Source organism: Paramormyrops kingsleyae, unplaced genomic scaffold (assembly GCF_048594095.1).
Source record: "Paramormyrops kingsleyae isolate MSU_618 unplaced genomic scaffold, PKINGS_0.4 ups29, whole genome shotgun sequence".
In the NCBI taxonomy this organism is placed as follows: domain Eukaryota; kingdom Metazoa; phylum Chordata; class Actinopteri; order Osteoglossiformes; family Mormyridae; genus Paramormyrops; species Paramormyrops kingsleyae.
Window position 1 is genome coordinate 1792287 of NW_027325967.1, and position 21670 is coordinate 1813956.

Sequence of the window (21670 nt, forward strand, 5' to 3'; positions counted from 1 at the left end):
TCATCCACTCAGCAGAGCGAATAATCGGCAGTAACCTGCCTACCCTCCAGACACTTTACATCACCAGAACCAGGAAACGGGCATACAAAATCTTTGAGGACCCATCTCACCCTGCTCACCACATCTTTCAAGCCTTACCCTCCATGAGAAGACTCATGGCAATCAGAACCAAGACCACAAGACACGCCAAGAGCTTCTAAGTTCCTTAGTCCCTCAGGTAGTCTCTCTCATTAACCAAACCAGTCTCTGAATGGACGTTCAATTAATCGTCAGCTGCAGTGAAATATCCACCAGCATAACCAGTGAACAACTGATAAACTTCCTCTATGATTATATTCTGCACTCTTGCACATTATGCACACATACTGCAAACTCTGTATACATATTGCACTCTTGCACATATAGTTGACTTGGCTGCTAATTAATAACGGCACCATTTAAGAGCCCTTTAAATTATTATGCCATTTATGTAGTTTATATTCATACTACAATTATTACTATGTACACACATATATAAATATCATAATACCATCATCACTGCCATTTATAAAATTAATTATCATGTAATTATCATATTACCTAATTGCCAATCTATTGTTTATTACCTTTCTGCATATGTCTTTGCTAAACGTGGTATGTTCTTTGTAATGTCATGTAAAAGCACCACCAAGGCAAATTCCTTGTATGGAAACATATCTGGATTCCGATTCTACATCCTTCATCAGTACTAGAAAACTTCCATCCAGCGTTGCATTTCACTTTGACGCTGTCGCTTTTGAAACACTTTTCTGTGATCTAGCTCTTGTTTTGGTCGCCGGCTATCATCCAACAAAAGGTTCATTTCAGCTCTCCTAATCTGACATAAACCACACTCACAAACACTTTCGGGTTACTGTGCCACCGGGAAGGGATGGACTCCGGTCAGGATGGGTTTCCAGCATTTCCTATCCTGGCTGTTCTCTTTAGGGACAAACACAAGAATGGAGTCTACCCAGCTGGAAATTGTACGTTCCCTGTACGTTCAGAGAACGTACCCATTGGTGTAAAGGACGTCGCTGTGTAACCTTCCCAGAATGTTCCCGGGATGTCACGATGTGGAGTTCTTTAGACGTTCGGGGAACATCATTTTGGGAAAATTCGGGGAACTTTCAGGACGTGTTGGTAACGTTTCGGGTCCTATGTGGTCTTTTCATCACTTTCCCAGGATTTTTATAGATCTTGAGTGACAATTACAGTAACCTTTAGGGGACCTACCTGGAATGTTATTTTTTAGTCCTTGCACCACCTTCTCAAAGCAAGGGCTGTACGATCACATCACCATATGTGATCTTTCCACGAGTAATACTGAGATTTTTATGCAACAGAAAAGGAGAGATTACCCAAAATAACCTGTAATGAAATAGGACTTGTTATTATCTACCAATTAACATAGTGTGACAAATAGGTTAGTGGTGTTACCCCGAGCTGCAACAACAGACACAAAACAGTACCTAATCCAATGAGTAATATTGTGCATGCGCACATCACAATGATGCGGAGGTGGATTTTTCGTACAGCACAACTCAGATCGTTTGCAGAACTTTAGTAACATTACAGGGACTTTTGCACAACATTTAGGTGACTTAAAGTTTAATATATGCAATACCAAAACGTGTTTACACTATAAAACAATTATATCCAATGCATTTCAGTTCTTATTATTTCTTTTATTGTTCATAATTCGAGTGAGAGAGAGAGAGAGAGAGAGAGAGAGAGATGTTTTGGTTTTGGACCAAAAATGACTCAGATTATGTAAAACAATAATTTAAACAAATTATTTACATGAAACAATTACTTCAGTCACTGTAGTAACATCTAAAATGTTCTTTTCTCAAACTGAGCTGAAACCATCCAAAAACACTATCAATAAAAAAGAAAGAAACGTTTGAGAGAAAACTCCGTCACTGTCTTCAATTTGATATCGTGTAGATGGCCCAGGTTCTTCTTCCGCTGCCTGAAAATCATAAATAACAATATTTCCCAGTCACTTCATTTACTTTTTAATTGCTTTTGATTACCCTTAGGTGTACAGGCTATGAGGTAACTTAGCATATTAACCAAATGTGTTTGCCATGTAAAGTGTGGAAATATAAGACAAAACTGAGATTATTAGTTGTTAGACTATGAGTAGGTGTCCATGAATTTGAGACAGAAACAAAGGTTTAATAGAGAGACAAGGTGAAGGGTAATTAAAGTAACCAGTTACACTAATATCTTGGATGTCCTCCTGTGTTGCCATAAAATGTTACAGCACCTTTGTCACGACCGGGTGACGGGCGAGCGAGTGGGATGCGGAAAAGCAGGAGCAGGGAGACCGCAATCCAAGGGCAACGGGGTTTATTATGGAGAACAAGCAGACAGGGGAGCACTCGGTTAACAACGTCAATGACAGACCTGGGGAAACAGACTCGAACGCGGACTGAAACACACAAGACAAGCCGAAATAACAGGAAATAGGTGATCACAATCAGGGTAGTGCACGTGAGTAATGAGGGGACGTGGCACACACGAGGATCGGACGAGCTGGGCGTGACGACCTTGGCTTGTCCGATTTAAGTGAACAGGTACTACGAATTTAAAAATGGCATCAATGTGCAGTGCAGTTTTAAGTGTTAACTGCTCCGAAGAAAAACAAAAAAAACTTACAGGTATTGGGTGGATCTTTGCACGGTGAGGTGCGTGTTTTAGGGTATCCCCTATATAATTTTCAATGTCCTTCTCGCTAACCCTCGGAAATTGTGCAGCACAAGCTCCTAGAAAAAATGCAGTATTTAATAAATATTAAACAATGGGTCTATGCAATGTAATGGACATTTTGTGAAATCTAACCGTTTAACATACTAGGTAATTTAAAACAACATGGTGGAGTGCTGTTCCCAAGAAGGACAGCTTTCCTTTTCGGCCTTTCAGGCTGTAACTGTGACCAGACCTCGTTTGTAGCCATCTTTCTGAGGGTTCTCCTCACAACGTCCCCAATGCTGCAGCCTCCCATCAGACTAAAAAAACGGATCTATACAACATATGAAGATAAATACTTAAAAACAATTCTTAGTGTTGCAATTAGACAAACCCTTTTAAACAGCAATATAGCATATCAACATTCCATCTTTAGTTTTTGTTCTGGGCCCTCCAACTGCAATTTGAATCCCTCAAGCTCTTGCACTGTCCTGCAGGGCTTCTCAAAACACATGTTCTCCATGGACGCCGGGCCAGGGGGATTTTTTTGAATGGTCTGGACCAGGTGTTCAATACTGTTTCCAGTGTCTGCCTGCATCCTTTCAATGGCCATCATGATTCTTTCATGGATGGGGTCTAGGGGGCTTAACAGGGTTGCCAACTAACGCATCTGGCGTGACACTTAAGGCCAATTGATGCTTCACTTTTCCGTGTTCGTTTTCAGATGCGGACAAGGGGACGTCACGTAAATTTCACAATTTCTCGCGTTCGATTTTTACAATCTTATCCTAATTTTATCATATCCTATGTTATCTAATGTTATACAACCTATCCTATCCTTATTATATATTATTTTATGCTTATCGTAAGCTATCCTAATTTTATCGTATCCTATGTTATGTTATATAATGTTATCTTAACCTTATCTCTACTTATCATTATCTTAATCTTATCCTTTATCTTATACAATCTTATCTTAAACTTCTTCTTTTAACCTATCCTATCTTGATTTTATGGTATCCTATGTTATGCAATTGTTTCTTTTTTTTGTCAATGTATTTTTTATTGGTTTTTTCAGACATACAAAAACCCCCCACAGGTACAAGCATTAAGACAAATAAACATAACACCACAAGACAAAAAAAAAAAAAAAAGTAGTCACTCAGTTACTTTGTACACATCACACATTATCGAGAGTCAAGGTGCATTGTCAGCTGTTCTATATGAGAAATAAAAGGATGTCATACCATATCAAACTTTCCCACTGATGCATGCAATGCATATCTAATCTTTTCAATCTTAAGGAAAAACATGACATCACATATCCATCTAACAAAGGAGGGGGGGTTTCTCATTTTTCCAATTTAAAAGAATGAGTCGCCGAGCCAAAAGGGAGGAGTAGGCTATACAATTTAATTGTGTCTTTCGTAATGGGAGATCATTCAATGGTACGCCAAAAAGTCCGATAAAAGGTCAAAGGTTACCCCCGAAATCACAGAATACACCTCAAATATTGAAGACCAGAATGCAGTCATACTTGGACATGACCAAAAAGTGTGAAAGAGAGTAGCAGGTGCTTGTCTACATCTGTCACAAATAGGATTAACCCCCGGGTAAATCTTGGATAACTTAACCCCAGACATGTGAAGTCTATGTACAATCTTGAACTGAATGAGGCAGTGCCTCGCACAAATAGAGGAGGAGTGGATTCTTTGAAGTATGTTAGACCATTGACCATCATTAATAGTTGTACCCATATCCTTCTTTTACTATTGTCAGTGAAGAACCTTCCATGTCAAATATATTTGTGTACAGCTTTGAGACGGTTCCCCTAAGCTCTGGCTGACTTTCTATGATTGAATCAAGAAATGATGTCTGAGGTAGTGAAGGAAAATGACTGACGTTATTCTGTGTGAAATGTCTAACTTGTAGGTATCTGAAAAAGTGATTTGCTGGCAGAGCAAACTCCTGTCTAACCTGATCAAATGACACGAAGACGCCATCCTTATATAACATCTTAATATTCAACGCTCCATTTTTAAACCATTGTCTGAATGCATTATCTAATAGAGAAGCTGGAAATAGCAGGTTGGCCATGACAGGGGCGTAAACAGACATGGAGGCTAGGCCATAATGTTTACGAAACTGAGACCAGATCCTTAGTGCAGGGCTTAAAGTATTCCGGCACCGTGCCGGATCTCCGGCGTGCGGCCGTGAGGGAAAAAAATAATAATATTTTAGAGCCTGCGCATGCGGTTTAATATTTTCGAGCCAATTTATTTCACCTACCAATCATATGAGAGGAACGCAGCTTTAACTAACGTTACAAGCCTATCAGAAGCAGAGAAGGGCGGGTCCTTGCAACACGGTATGATTGACACCCATACGTCAATGTCACGTTAGCGTTGTCGGAGAAAAAAAAATGGAGCGCAAGTTTATGAAGCCTGGGGATGATGTCCTAGCAATAGATAAAGGACTCAAAAATAAATGGTGCTGGGTGTGGATTGAAGAAAGTAGAAATGGCGAGCCTTTTGGCAGTTGGTGCAAGAAACTGAGAGAGCCCGGGGCTTGTTTCTGCATGATTTGCTGGAGGAAGCTACTGTATGCCAGCAGCGGTAAGAAAGTGCTTGCTTGTCATGATTTAGACTCCGGTCATAGAGCCGCTGCCCGTGCACTCAAACTTACCACGACGTTGCCGGGAGCAACTGTTACAGCTGACACACCGTTGTCTATGACTGACCGTGTCTGCGATTTAAAAATACGTTTGTGCACATTTATAGCAGAACATGATTTGGCATTCAGAATTTCGCATCCACTGGTCACCCTGTGTAAAAAACTGGCAGAAGACAAAAAAGCGTTAACTAGCCTGTCGGTTTCAAATCAACATGCGAGTTACATGAACACTCATGGAATTGCATTACAGTTCAAAAAATGTTTGTCTGAGAAGCTAAAAAAATGCATGTTCTCACTCAATGTTGATGAAGCAACAACCTTGAATATGGATAAAACACTCAATGTGCTTGTTCGCTTTTTTGATAATGAAAGCAACAGAGTAATAACACAACATCTGGCAAGCAGAAAAGTCAACATTGCAAATGCCCCAAACCTTATGCTGGAACTTAAAGATGTCATGCAGACTTATGGTCTTGAGTGGAGACAAGTTACCAGCATCCTCCTTGACAACTGTGCAGTCATGAGAGGAAAAAAGTCTGGCCTTGAAACTCAAGCAAGGAAGGCGAACCCATACCTCCTTGATGTATCTGGAGACACCGTGCACATGGTTTCCAATGCTGCCAAGGCCCTCATGAGTCCGTTCAGCACAGAAGTGGAAAATTTCTGCTCCGATGTCTATTATGATATTGAGAAGTCACCAAAACAGAAGGAGATTTTCTCAGACTTTCAGAGTCTGCTCCATCTTCCTTCCAAGAGCTTGATAAGACCTATTAGCAACAGATTTCTTCAGATGCTGGAGGTGTGCACCAGGCTGAATGAACTCATGGATGTACTGGTGGTGCATTATTACTATGTGCTGGATTGATTGATTGATTGATTGATTCCCTTTATTGCTGTTGCAATTCACCATGTCACTAGTCACAAGTACCAGCGAAAAGCAGGCCATCAACCCGACCATACATACACAAACATTATAGGGGGGCAGACAGGTCAGGAAGACAGGGGACTGTAGGAAAACTCAGAGAAACAGATTACGTGAGGAGAGTGGAGGTGAATAAAAAAAACAGCCCCCAGACTGTACTCCAGTAGGAAGTACAATATAGGAACAGAAAAAAAAACACCTCAGCAATAAGCACATAGTCACCACATCTCACAACACTAAAGTCGAGACTTGCAACAGGGTAGGGAAGGGAATCCAAATGAAGAACACAAATACAGGTAATGCTAATCATTTTGTAGTATAAATTAAGTATTTTTTAATGTGCTGTCTCTGCAGTTAACCATTTTTATTGTATTATATTGCATGTAGAGTGATGTGCTAGTTTAGAGTGTTGTTAGGTTTTATGTAGGAATAAGCAATGAAAATAGCCACAGTGGTGTGTGTGTGTGTGTTTGTGTGATACAGAAGGCTTCTTAATGAATTGCTGACGAGATATGCACTAACAGTTGAGGAAAAGACCAGAGTAGAAATTCTTCAACAAGAACAAGCCACAACATCCCGAATGGGAACACAAGCCAACCTTGACCGGAAGGCACGAATCTCTGTGCTCTTTACAGAGTTTGACCGATTCAAAGTCATGGTCGACATGTTCAGAGGTATCTTGTAGCAGGCTAACTTGTGTAGGCAAAAACTTTAGGCTAAATGTAATGAAAGTTAATAACAGTTGTTGTTTTTTACAAAGGGAACAGCCAGGTCTCTACTACAGCAATCATAACCAGCTTTAGAAGTTATGCAGAGTTATATAGAAGTGTTCAAATAAACAGCAGTTTATTGTTAAAAAAAAGTGAATAAAGTGAAATTATTTTTAATCAGTATGTTATTTCCATATTTCAAATGTAATGGAAAGATTAGACATTCAATTCCAAGGCAAAAAATGTAAAATACTTTATTAAGTGTGCATTTTTTTTTACAGGAAATGAAGAGAAGGAATATTTATCTTAAGAAAAAAATATAGCAGTGTTGTGAATTTTTTCTTTTCTCTTCAGCCACAAACATTCACATACACTTAAAACATTTTAAAGATTTAACTGATGATAACATCTGATTATGATCTGATTAACATCTGACAAAAACAATGATTATGCACCAAAATATTACTTCAGTAATTTAAAGTTAAGTTAAATCTTGAAAAATGTCTTAAGTTTATGTCAAGTGTTTGAAAAATCTCAACATTGCAATTTTTTTATTTTTTTTTGGGAACAGATTCATATTCCATTTCCTTTGCTTCCAGTAAAAAAAACTGCAGACCTGGTCAAATTCGTTAATAATTTGATTTGGAGTAATTTTTCCATTACATCTGATATATGGAAATAAAAGCTATTAAAAGTATTTATACTTTATTCACTTTTTTAAAACGCACTGCTATTTATTTGAACTGTATGCAACTTGTCTTTAATTCTGTTTTCTTGTTGGGTTTTTTTTACGCATGTGAAAATGTCAAATAAAAATATTTTTTTTTTTAATGTTTGCAGGCATACTTTCAACATTTCAGGGATTTTTGAAAAAAATGCAACATGAAAAACCAATGGCGCACTTGCTGCACGTGGAGATGGTGGCCCTAGTTCGAGAGCTCCTCAGCAAATTTATGAAGCTGGAAGCCATCCCACTGAGTGCAAAGGATATCATCAAGGTTGATGTCCGGAGTAAAGATTTGCAACTTTAAGACAAAAGGTTGTCTGTTGGAAGATACTGCTACTCTGCACTAAACAAGGCCCGTGTGGAGAGGCTGATATGGGTGAGAAACATTTACAACTCTCTCAGAGAAGGGTACATGAAGTCATCAGAGTTCCTTCTCAAAGACCTTCCTCTGGACAACAAGATAATCACCTCACTTTCTGCACTCACTCCCTCTCTGATTCAAGATGACTCCATCTGTGGGGCTTTTATCACATTAGGAGAGGCCTTGCCTAATGTGGTCGCACCAGAAGAGATTGGTCAGGTGGAGGAAGAGATACGGGCGTACCAAATAGAGGTGGACCTGGTAACGTGTGCCCAGAACTACATTGAAGAAGAAGGCCGAGTTCATGTAGATTGGTGGAGCAGAGTTGTATCCATGAAAAATCCAGAGAGAGGTGTGAGATTTCCCATTCTGGGTCAGCTGGTCAAAGCACTACTTAGCATTTTCACAGGCCCCCTGGTTGAGGGATCATTTAATCTCATGGGTGATATTCTTGAAGCAGACAGATGCTCCATGAATGTGGAAACTTATGAGAGCCTTGCAATTGTAAAATCCACGATTAAAGCAAGGGAGTGGACAGCATCGACAATGACAATAGACCAGCCATTAAGGTGGTCTTGCCTGTCATCGTATCAAACATATCAAAAACATCTGCAGAAAAAGAAAGAGGCACAACAGGCACAAAAGAAGAAAAGGGTGAATGAGGCAGCAAGGATTCGGCCATCACAGATGGCAAACAAACTCATACGGCAGGCCAGGAATATCGCTGGATCAGCCAAAGCCTCCTCTAGACGAGTCAAACACTCATCCTCGTCCACTGGACCATCCAGACCTTTTTCAACCTCCTCTGGACCAGCCAGACCCTCACCAACCTCCACTGGACCATCCAGACCCTCACCAACCTCCACTGGACCATCCAGACCTTTTTCAACCTCCTCTGGACCAGCCAGACCCTCAGCCTCCTCCTCTGGACCATTCAGACCATTTTCAACTTCCAATGGACCAGCCAAACTCTTTCTCTCTCCCTCTGGACCAGCCAAAGCCTCATCTTCATCCTCTGGACCAGCCAAAGCCTCATCTTCATCCTCAGGACCAGCCAAAGCATCATCTTCATCCTCTGGACCAGCCAAAGCCTCATCCTTATCTTCTGGACCAGACTCTTCTGGACTAGCCAAACTCTTTCTCCCTCCCTCTGGACCAGCCAAAGCCTCATCCTCATCATCTGGACCAGCCAAAGCCTCATCCTCCTCCACTGTACCAGCTCCATCTTCTGGTCCAAATGTCTTAAAAAGAAAGAGTTTGCAGGACTTTGCTTACAACCCAGAAAAAAAGAAAAAATAAGTGATAATGGCCTTGATTTCACTTCTAATCTTCAGTTTAGCAGTTCAGTTCTTTAGCACTTTGAGCACTTGTTATTTATGCACTTTAAGCACTTGCTATTGTTTAGCAGTTTTTTTTGTACTTTATTTTTGTTATTATTGTCAATATTTGAAGTAAGTCCTTCAAATAAAAAAGTCCCCCCCAAAAAAAAGTTCAACTGTAATGAAAAATAACGTTGCTTATGAATGTTGGCAAGTAAAAAAGTATTTGTACTTTGTGATCAAGTGCCATTCTTGGCACATCACACAACGACGAAATGCGTCCTCTGCATTTTAACCCATATGTGATATATTAGCTATATTATTTAGCTTCATTCTTAAAATAATAATACTAATACCAATAATAATAATAACAAAACCAAATGTAGCCAGGTCTATAAAGCTACCATAAGGCTTTGAAGCTATTATAGAGCGTAATTTGTAAAGAGGGAGACATGAACCTTACAATAAGTTGTGTATACCAAAGTGGGCAGCTGTCTCTTTAAGACGTTCCTGAGTGCCGAAAGGTAGGGTGGGAGTTTTTTTTTTCCGGCGGGTTTTTCTAGACGGAGGAAGGCGGGTAAAGAGAGCGGAAAGAGGAGTGAACGGCAACTTAGGGAAATAAACGTATATATCTACATATATATATTTGTGTAGGTGTCAACGTTTAGAGCACTGTTTATTTTTTTTGGCCTAAGCATACAATTGCAGCAATTAGTGGATAGAAAGATTTTGGTGCAAGTGCTCTCTTTTGGATATCCTGGTAGGTCAATTTACCTGTTTGAAAATATAGATATAGGGATCATTAGTGTGAAGGAAAAACAGTCAGGATATGAATGCGAACCTTTGCTGATTGTGTGGTTGATTATTTTCTTTACTAATGTATCATTTTTTGTAGTTGTATGTAAAATGCTAAAGCTACCTATAAGGCTACTTGCTAATTGATCGGAATACGTTGACTGTGATATGGTGTTATTCAGTTTAGCCACCCTGTTAGTACCATTGCAGGTTGAAATGTTTATAATGTGCATATATAAGTATATACATGTATATGTGTATATTAATGTTATTCAGGAAATCTGTGTATGGCCTAATGTGAATCTGAGATTGCGCTGTATGTTAATGGATGATGGAAAAAAATATAATTTTGTGTGATGTTTAAGTAAGACATCTAACTCTCTGTACTTTGTGTGCAGACTGTTTTTTTGGATTTGATTCCGTTCCGAATTCAGTATTTTTTCGGCCAAGGAAGATCGCTTGTTTCACAGAGTCGCTCCCTCTGCGTTGAACTGCGCAATGTAACAAGTTTTTTGCAACTGGAGATTTTTTTCTTTCCCAGCGCTTTGTGAAGAAATCCTCAAGTGTTGCAACGGCATCCACCTCCCCAGTGGACACGGGGATCTCCAGCATGCTGCTGTTGCAGCAGAGGCAGGGTCCGAGTGGGCGGCAGTTTGGAAAAAGATTGCAGCCCTCGAAGACAAGGTTCCGGTCCGAGATTTCCATGCTTGCTGGTGCCCTGACTGACCCATATATATCCCGGAGTAGTTCGGAGACCACTGGGACTCCTTTTGTAGTCCCCACTTCAGCTCCAAGCTATTTCCCGCCCCCTCCTCCTCCTCCTCATCCTCCACCGCCACCTAGTCCTCCTCCACCTGCTAGTATCCAGGGCCCCAAGCAGAGTCATCGTCAGGGAAGTGGCGCAGGACCCACCAAAGGCCCCAACATGGTGGATGTCCTGGCGGAGCTGCCCCGCATTAAACTGCACCCGGTGCTGAGATCGCCAGGTGGGACGCCAGTGCCAAGGAGGGGCTGACACAGGGGACGCCCATGGCCTCAAGAGGACATTACTTCCATCTTATCAAAGGCTCTGGCGGGTGTGGGCGGCCTCCTCTCTTGGGCCGTGGGCCGGGTGGTGCTTGGCTCTGCTGCGCCGTGGTGGGGTCCTGGCGGGCAGTCCGGGGGATCTTGGGACACTGGGGGCCTTCTAGGCGGATTGGGGGGTTCGGTTTGGGCTGGGCGGGGGGGCTCGCCGCCCGTCCTCCCTCTGCGGGCCTCCCTGTACGGGGGTTGGCGCCCCTTTAGTCCCTCGCGGGCTGCTTCCTGGGTTGGGCGGGTGGTTATCTCCGGGGCACATGGCCGTGGGCCCTTGTGCTGGGGGGGCGGCAGGGTGGCCTCGGTTGCCTGGTTTCTCCTGCCTTCGCCTTCGGCCTTGTGGGGGGGTGGGGTGCTGTCGCTTCCCCCGACGGCATCATATGCCAGCACATCCAATGACAAATCAGTTCACACCTACACTTACACATACATATAAGAATGGTTGAGCGATCAGTATCATTATTATTGTTACTTTTTAGCGTGTGTTATAGACATAGGAATTGAAATATACATGTATAAGGGTAGGATCACGTGTGTGTATGCTACATATATATATATATATATAATACCTATTTGTCACATTATTAATTATAATTATTATTACTGATGTTATAATGTTTGTTGTTTGATGTCCTTGTAATGAGTGTTATTTTTCTTATTGTTGTTTGTATTCTGTATTCCCCTACACTTCATTTTCTCCGTCCCACCTACATTATTAGTTTTATTTTTCCTGTATACCTCTGTTTCCTTTTTTTTTTTTTCTTTTCTCTCCCCATGGTGATTAATGTCTGTTCTCGTTACGATTGTTGTTTCTGTATCCCCCATTTATTTTTTTTTTTCCTTTCCTCCACGGGACGGGTGAGTTCGGAGCAGCCACACTCTTTGCTCTTGAATTTAGTGTAAAATAAAGTTGTCCTCCGAAGAGGGGGGGTGGTGGTGGGGAATTTAAAAAAGAAAGAAAAAAGGAAAGGGAAAAGAGAAAAAAAAATAAAAAAATCAAAGGCTCTGAAAAAGAAGTTCAGGCACCAGATCCACTCTGATGAGTAGGAGAAGCGGTCCTCTGAGCCCTTAAACTTTTTATACTTATATCATTTTTATACTTAAGACTTATATACTTTATATACTTAAACTTTATATACTTATACTTTATGTACTTATACACTCACCTAAAGGATTATTAGGAACACCATACTAATACGGTGTTTGACCCCCTTTCGCCTTCAGAACTGCCTTAATTCTACGTGGCATTGATTCAACAAGGTGCCGAAAGCATTCTTTAGAAATGTTGGCCCATATTGATAGGATAGCATCTTGCAGTTGATGGAGATTTGTGGGATGCACATCCAGGGCACCAAGCTCCCGTTCCACCACATCCCAAAGATGCTCTATTAGGTTTAGATCTGGTGACTGTGGGGGCCATTTAAGTACAGTGAACTCATTGTCATGTTCAAGAAACCAATTTGAAATGATTCGAGCTTTGTGACATGGTGCATTATCCTGCTGGAAGTAGCCATCAGAGGATGGGTACATGGTGGTCATAAAGGGATGGACATGGTCAGAAACAATGCTCAGGTAGGCCGTGGCATTTAAACGATGCCCAATTGGCACTAAGGGGCCTAAAGTGTACCAAGAAAACATCCCCCACACCATTACACCACCACCACCAGCCGGCACAGTGGTAACAAGGCATGATGGATCCATGTTCTCATTCTGTTTACTCTACCATTTGAATGTCTCAACAGAAATCGAGACTCATCAGACCAGGCAACATTTTTCCAGTCTTCAACTGTCCAATTTTGGTGAGCTTGTGCAAATTGTAGCCTCTTTTCCTATTTGTAGTGGAGATGAGTGGTACCCAGTGGGGTCTTCTGCTGTTGTAACCCATCCGCCTCAAGGTTGTGCGTGTTGTGGCTTCACAAATGCTTTGCTGCATACCTCGGTTGTAACGAGTGGTTATTTCAGTCAAAGTTGCTCTTCTATCAGCTTGAATCAGTCGGCCCATTCTCCTCTGACCTCTAGCATCAACAAGGCATTTTCGCCCACGGGACTGCCGCATACTGGATGTTTTTCCCTTTTCACACCATTCTTTGTAAACCCTAGAAATGGTTGTGCGTGAAAATCCCAGTAACTGAGCAGATTGTGAAATGAGCAGATTGTGAAATACTCAGACCGGCCCGTCTGGCACCAACAACCATGCCACGCTCAAAATTGATTAAATCACCTTTCTTTCCCATTCTGACATTCAGTTTGGAGTTCAGGAGATTGTCTTGACCAGGACCACACCCCTAAATGCATTGAAACAACTGCCATGTGATTGGTTGATTAGATAATTGCATTAATGAGAAATTGAACAGGTGTTCCTAATAATCCTTTAGGTGAGTGTAGCTTTATATGCTTATATTTATATACTTATACTTTGTGTACTGATTATATATACTTATTAATAAATAATATATTTTTATCACTATTATTTTTAAAAGAGTTGCTGATTTTGTAATACTGCTGCAGCATTCTCCACATGCTAATCACTGCCCCACATCGAATTGGCACTTTGATCAGCCATGAATCACTTCACTACCCCCTGTTGAATGTTGCATCATATGTTGTTAGATATCTCGTAGTAGTATTGCAGTATTTATTTAAATTGAAAATGCTTAAAACAGATCAATTTCTCACAAACACATCTATTCATGAGTGATTTAAACGGCAAGGATGAAAATGATTAGGATTAGCTCTTGCCAAAATAGGGCTTGTAAACTTTTGTGGTACTCAGAATTAACCCAAACAACTATGACTCTATAATCCTCTATAATCACTCTCACTCTGTCACACTTGAATCAAACTCCAGGCCTCGCATGTAATGAGCAAAATTTTCTTCTTTATTCAGCAATCCAGCATAGTGTTCCAACCACACTCGGGGACAATGCCAGAAATCAGCAGGTTAATATACTATAAGACGAATTCCCCTATATGGACTTCTAAGTCCTGATTGGTTACCAAACATCTGCAAACCAGGTTTCGAACATACAACAAACATAATACGCCACCTCTATTGGTCTACTTCAAGGATGTTCAGTTTCCAATCCTCGTTAGGCCTAGGCCTCCTATGAGTCCCACACATAATCCTGTCTATCCAGCCTAGGAAGGAGGGCAAAAACCCTAAACATTAGGGAAATTCCACTCCCAACCCAGCAAAAAGGTGCAACCCCCCCTTTGGTGTCCATGGCTGGCATGGCTCACAATGTTATCAGTAAGGGAAACCCCAACCCTATATTAATTGAGGGAATAATTAATAAAATAAAGGGAATGATTCTATAAGGCTGTAACTAATCAAAACAAGAACTGACTGGCGCGCCGGCAAGTCAAGGCTACCTAATCGGAACAGATAGGGGGGCGACAGAGAACATCAGCGGCCCCTACTTATCTTTTAGCCTTCCAGAAGGCCAAGAACAGTACGAGCCAGCTAGAATCACACATATGGTTGTCACGTACACGGAAGGTACCGAGAAAGGGGGGGAGATGCCCAAAGGGCTTTAAAAGGGATACAGCTGATACATATGGCAGAGCCTCCTCCTGTACATGCTGAATGTATGTCAGACGGCCGCTCCCGGATTGCAATCTGTCAGACAATAAACCGGTGATTTGCAACTTCTCCCCGTGTCAGCTGTGAATCTCTTCTCATCCACGGACCCGGTGGAGACGCCGTGCTCCAACATACCTAAATAAAGACTTCAGCGTAAACATATACAACCCTTATGGGTACATAACTTGCTTGTGTGTTCAAATGCTACCATACAACAAACTGCGTCTAGCATAGTATAGCAGCTACATTTCAAGGCTTCCTGCAGGTCCCCTTTCTCCCCCCGGCGATGTTCCCTTCAGCCCAGTTCTCCAAGATCTGTGGCCTGCAAAGCTGGTTCCGTGCAGGTGGCTGTGAGGCAAGGACACACGGCACCATCCCCAAAACAACAAAACCTGAGACACAAGAACAATCCCACAATGCCTCCCAACCCTGGCCTACCATCACTTTAAATTTCCCTTCCACACTTTGAAGTAATGTTAAACATATACTACATAATCCTGAAAAGGAGTGGTCACTAAAATTAAACAGCTCGCAGATCTTCACAATGCAAGAAATGCAAAGATGGAGAAAGCGAAGAACAGTTCACAGCCGGCTGGGCACATTGTCATCATCAAAGATTTTAAGCATGTTTATTTATATAGCACAATTCGGGCACAAGGCAATTCAAAGTGCTTTACAAAGACAAGGATACAATCAAATTAAAATGTCAAAATCACATTTCAAAGATAAGTAAAAGAAATAATAATGAAAATAAATAATTTTATTAATCAATTACAATGAACACATAATAATAAGAAAAAGCCAAAATAAATAAATAGCTAACTGAAAAGACGTCACATTTTAATGACAGAAAATGACTGGTGCTGCACTAGGAAACTCTGACCATGCAACAATTCATCTAATTCCAGCATACAGACAAAATCTGAAAACTGCTAAACCTGTTGTTACTAGAGTGAAACACTGAACATGTGGAGCAGTAGAGCAATTAAAATCATGCTTTGACTCGACAGACTGGAATGTTTTCAAAACTGCTACTAACAGCGTGGATGAATACACGGACACTGTAACATGGCACATAAGCTTCTGCGAGGACTCTCGCATTCCCAAATAGTCTGTTGTCAGCTATAATAACGACGAACCATGGTTTACAACTGAACTCAGGCAGCTTCCTAAAACAAAAGATGAAGCTTACAGGAGTGGTGACAAAAACCTGTTCAAATTCTACTGCGGGTTTGAAAAGCCACATTCGCGCATCATACAGCCCTCACCTTTTCAATGGCCTTCTTCACACCTGGGTACCTTCACACCTCGCCCACACTATACCCAGCTCACCCCCCCCACGTCCAGCCACCTCCCCAGGAGAATCAACGACAGAGATGTAAACAAGATCTTCAGCAGCCAGAATACAAGGAAAGCTCCTGGTTCAGACTCTGTCTCCCCAGCCACTCTGAAGCACTGTGCAGATCAATAGTCACCTGTCTTCACAGATATTTTCAACCAGTCACTGAACCAGTCAGTGACTACAGACTGGTGGCTCTCACATCGGTGGTAATGAAGGCTTTTGAGAGACTTGTGCTGTCATACCTTAAAACCATCACAGACCTATCGCTTGACCCCAGGCTACAGTCTGCCTACAGAACCAACAGACCTGTGGACGATGCAGTTAACACTGGACTCCATTTCTTACTCCGACACTTGGAGTGCCCTGAGACATATGTTAGGATTCTGTTTGTGGACTTTAGCTTTGCATTTAATACTATTCTATCGGAGCTAATGCGGAATGAACTCTCACAACTGTCCGTGCCTGATCCAAAATAACATGTTATAACCACGATGGCCCAGTTTTACGCTACAATCATTGAGTCCATCGTCACCTCCTCCATCACAGCCTGGTTTGGATCAGCCACTGAACGAGACAAGGCCAGACTGCAACACATCATCCACTCAGCAGAGCGAATAATCGGCAGTAACCTGCTTACCCTCCAGACACTTTACATCACCAGAACCAGGAAACGGGCATACAAAATCTTTGAGGACCCATCTCACCCTGCTCACCACATCTTTCAAGCCTTACCCTCCATGAGAAGACTCATGGCAATCAGAACCAAGACCACAAGACACGCCAAGAGCTTCTCCCCTCAGGTAGTCTCTCTCATTAACCAAACCAGTCTCTGAATGGACGTTCAATTAATCGTCAGCTGCAGTGAAATATCCACCAGCATAACCAGTGAACAACTGATAAACTTCCTCTATGATTATATTCTGCACTCTTGCACATTATGCACACATACTGCAAATTCTGTATACATATTGCACTCTTGCACATATAGTTGACTTGGCTGCTACTTAATAACGGCACCATTTAAGAGCCCTTTAAATTATTATACCATTTATATAGTTTATATTCATACTACAATGATTATTATGTACACACACATATATAAATATCATAATACCATCATTACTACCATTAATAAACTTAATTATCATATAATTATCATATTACCCAATTGCCAGTCTATTGTTTATTACCTTTCTGCATATGTCTTTGCTAAATGTGGGTAACTTTCGCCAGTGTGGGGAAGCAATAAAAAAGGCCAACAGAATGTTGGGTTATATCTCTAGGTGTGTGGAGTTTAAGTCAAGGGAGGTGATGATACACTTATATAATTCCTTGGTAAGACACCACCTAGAATACTGTGTGCAGGTTTGGTCACCATACCTCAAGAAGGACATTGCTGCCTTAGAAAAGGTGCAACGAAGAGCTACGAGAATGATTCCTGGTCTTAGAGGAATGTCTTATGAGGAGAGGTTAGCGGAACTCAATCTGTTTAGCCTTGAGCAAAGGAGACTAAGGGGGGATATGATTCAGGTCTATAAGATTCTAACGGGTCTGGATGCTCTTCAGCCAAATGACTATTTCAATATTAGTCTAAATACTAGAACTCGTGGCCATAAGTGGAAATTAGCGGGAGAAAAATTTGAGGAAGCACTTCTTTACACAGCGTGTAGTTAGAGTATGGAATAGTCTTCTTGCTAGTGTAGCGGAAGCTAAAACCCTGGGTTCCTTTAAATCAGAGCTAGATAAAATTTTAACAACTCTGAGCTATTAGTTAAGTTCTCCCCAAACGAGCTTGATGGGCCGAATGGCCTCCTCTCGTTTGTAAATTTCTTATGTTCTTATGTTCTTTGTAATGTCATGTAAAAGCACCACCAAGGCAAATTCCTTGTATGGAAACATATCTGGATTCCGATTCTACATCCTTCATCAGTACTAGAAAACTTCCATCCAGCGTTGCATTTCACTTTGACGCTGTCGCTTTTGAAACACTTTTCTGTGATCTAGCTCTTGTTTTGGTCGCCGACTATCATCCAACAAAAGGTTCATTTCAGCTCTCCTAATCTGACATAAACCACACTCACAAACACTTTTGGGTTACTGTGTCACCGGGAAGGGATGGACTCCAGTCAGGATGGGTTTCCAGCATTTCCTATCCTGGCTGTTCTCTTTAGGGACAAACACAGGAATGGAGTCTAGTGATCACACCGGAACTTGACTTACCTGAACGGAGATGTATGGAGCAGACTCTCATATGTGCAGGGATGCTCTGGAATGCAAGGTCTTTACGCCCCACCGCTATAAGCTACGCCATCCGACGCCATTTCGTCAACTCTTCCACTTTTGCTCTTGTCTTTTCCAATCCAGAAAAGAGAAGAAACGTATACCGGTCCTGAAGACCGAAGAGAGACCCGAGTCGATATGGGGCTGCCGCTTAGCGGGTCGCCGTTAGCCGGGCCTCCGTGACGCCCCCGCGCAGAGTAGAATGCCCAGGGACGTCGCAGCCACCGGCGTCCTCCCTGTCCTCTCAAAAAACAGCAATCATTTAAACAAACATGAGGGAAAATTCAAAAGGCAAAGATGAAGTCATGCCTTACCTCAGCACAGCTGCCCACCGCACAAACGACAGCGTGTCACCTTACTTTAAAAAAAAAAGAAAAAAGGCAGGAAATGGGGGCCGCGCACGGACAGGACCCCTCCCTCACACCACATGCGGCTAATTAGTTGGCCATCCAGAGGCACTCAGTCTATTAGTCACCCATTCAGTCAGTCAGTTCTGCCTTTCAACAACAGGGGGCAGTAGAGGTGCACCGTTCCCGGAAGCACTGCAATACCGGGTCGATGCCTGGAGCAGATGGGGCAAGCCCCACTTCCGGCTCCCTGTTCCAAAAATCCGTTTAATATGTGGTCCCCTCCATGGGGGACGTATCAAAATAACCTTTTCATACCAAAACAAAATGTAAATCAGCTCAAATACATGAATAATAAATATTATGCTTGTACTACTTACATTAACACATAATCACAATCTATAAGGCTGAAACATTCCCACACTATGCAAATCATGCCAACACAGTACAATAAGACTTTCAAAGATAATATTAAACAAACACCCACAGAGTGTTCCAAAGTGCATTTTACAATGTCTATACTTTGAATGTCAAATTACAAACTTCACATAAATCTAAAGTACACTAAGATTAAGATGAGTTTGTTACCAAACCAAATATATAAGAAATAATTTATTTGCCAGGAATTAAGTTTATGATATTGAATGAAATGTGTGAGCATGCCCCAGTTAGTGAAAGTGTGTCCCCTACCCCAAGACTCCAGAGGGTTAAAAAGGAACACATCCGCAGACTTCCAAGCTCTGCACTAGGGCTGAACGATATTCTGTTTTGACATCGACATCGCGATGTGCGCGTGAGCGATAGTCACATCGCCGGAACATACGATGTGAAGGGTAGAAGCCCATTGTGTATTAAGAGAACGGTAGCACACAGTAAACACGAGTTTGTTGTATGGCTTGTTGCTGGGGTGACATGCACGTTCCGCGTGCCTGCACAGTGATTGGTTCGCTGTGTCGCTGCTCACCGCTCACAGCCAACATTCACTGCTAAAAATGCGCGACGAAGAGGATCCGCCGCAAAAAAATGATTTCGTACCAAAAAGAAAGTCGAAATCATCTATTTGGGACTATTTCGGCTACAAAAAGGAGGATGTTGACCAAAAAGAGGTACTTTGCATGGAGTGTCATAAAGTTGTGGCCACAAAACATGGAAACACCACCAATTTGTCTGATCACTTAAAACGGCACCACAAAGCTCTTTACAACGAATACAAAGCCAAATCTGGATGTCAACCAAAACAAACAAATGTTTGTGATGCCTTTGCCAGTGTGACACCTTACCAGAAAGGCTCTCAATGACAGAAAGAAATAACAGACGCAATAACGTTTCATATCGCTAAAGATATGTTGCCATTAAATACCGTCACCAAAGAGGGATTTAAGAAAATGATCCGAACGCTTGACAGGCGGTATGTTATACCATCCCGCACATATTTTTCCCAAGTTGCGATAAAAGAGCTGTATGAAAAATGCAAATCTAAGATTGAAGCAGAACTGTCGCACGTGGAATACTATGCAACTACAACAGACTTGTGGTCCAGCAGGACAACGGAGCCCTACATGAGTCTGACGGTCCATTTCATCGCAGAGGACTTCGAGCTAAAAAGTCGCTGTTTGCAGACGGCATTTTTCCCGGAAAGTCATACAGCCGAGAATGTCGCAGAGGCCCTGAGAGAAGCGGTGTCCGCTTGGGGCTTAGATGAGACACGTCAAGTCTGTATAACAACAGATAATGCAGCGAACATGGTGAAAGCTGCCGATCTGAACAAGTGGACCAGGCTACAGTGCTTCGGCCACAGACTGCATCTTGCAGTTGGTGAGTAATGACCATGATCTTTATCCAAAATAAAAATACATTTTTACTCAGCTGTTTTACTTATTAACCTGTCCTGAACCTGACAAAACTTGTAAAATGAATTTGTTGCATGTGTGTACGTAGAGCTTTAAAACGTAAGAAAAAATACAGACACTAAACATTTAATTTTAAACAAAAAATAGTTTTATGAGCACATTTGAGGAGCTCTTTTCCAAAATGCGATAACTCCATTTCAATAGTTTTCAGGGAAATTAATTGTTTTACCTAGACCCACACATTTTGTGAATATTCAGTTTATCCTGTTAAAATGTTTTTTGCTTAGTCTGAACATGTTGAATAATGATTATTAAATCAAACAACTATATTGTTGTTGAAAAATTCAAAGTAAATTTTTTTTCTTTTCAAAACGCTATAAATCCATCCATTTTTCCCAAAAATTGATGGTTGTCTTTTTTTAAAAGTCTTTTGTCTTTTATTTTTCATGTTCGCAGTTATTAATAAACAATTAAAATGTCTCATTGCAATATTTTACATATTCCTAATCATTACTTTTGCTGGTTCTTTGTGACAGTGTATTAGGATGAATTCGCGGACGATTACGTCACCCACGTGACATGGAATTAACTTTACTATAATATTCTGGAAAGTTGTAATTGTGGATTAATTCCGATCGCGTGTGGATTAATCATCCTGAAATTTGGATCAATCGTCCATGATTCACCCCAAATGTCACTACACTGCACGAACAAGTTATTTACCGATCCCCTGTAAAACCTAATTTTGCCGTAAATAACTTGGGCTCATTAAAGAAGCCAGGATGCTTATCTTGGTTTCGGGAGATAGGGTGGGGGGTCGGTATACAGCACCCTATATTGCTGTAGGGGGGGAACAGGGAGGTGTTGCGCGAAGACACCTGGCGCCAGGACGCCCATTGAAGTATGTTATCGCAAGCAGAATCACTCGGACAAAAGGGGGAATTGGAACACCATATATTGCCTGGGGGGAAG

General features: G+C 41.6%; 1 pseudogene; it reads right to left on the reverse strand.

Moving 5' to 3' along the window:
• Window positions 1-19018: 19018 nt before the first annotated feature.
• On the reverse strand, window positions 19019-19251 carry LOC140584036 (U2 spliceosomal RNA; annotated as a pseudogene).
• Between the last annotated feature and the right edge of the window lie 2419 nt (window positions 19252-21670).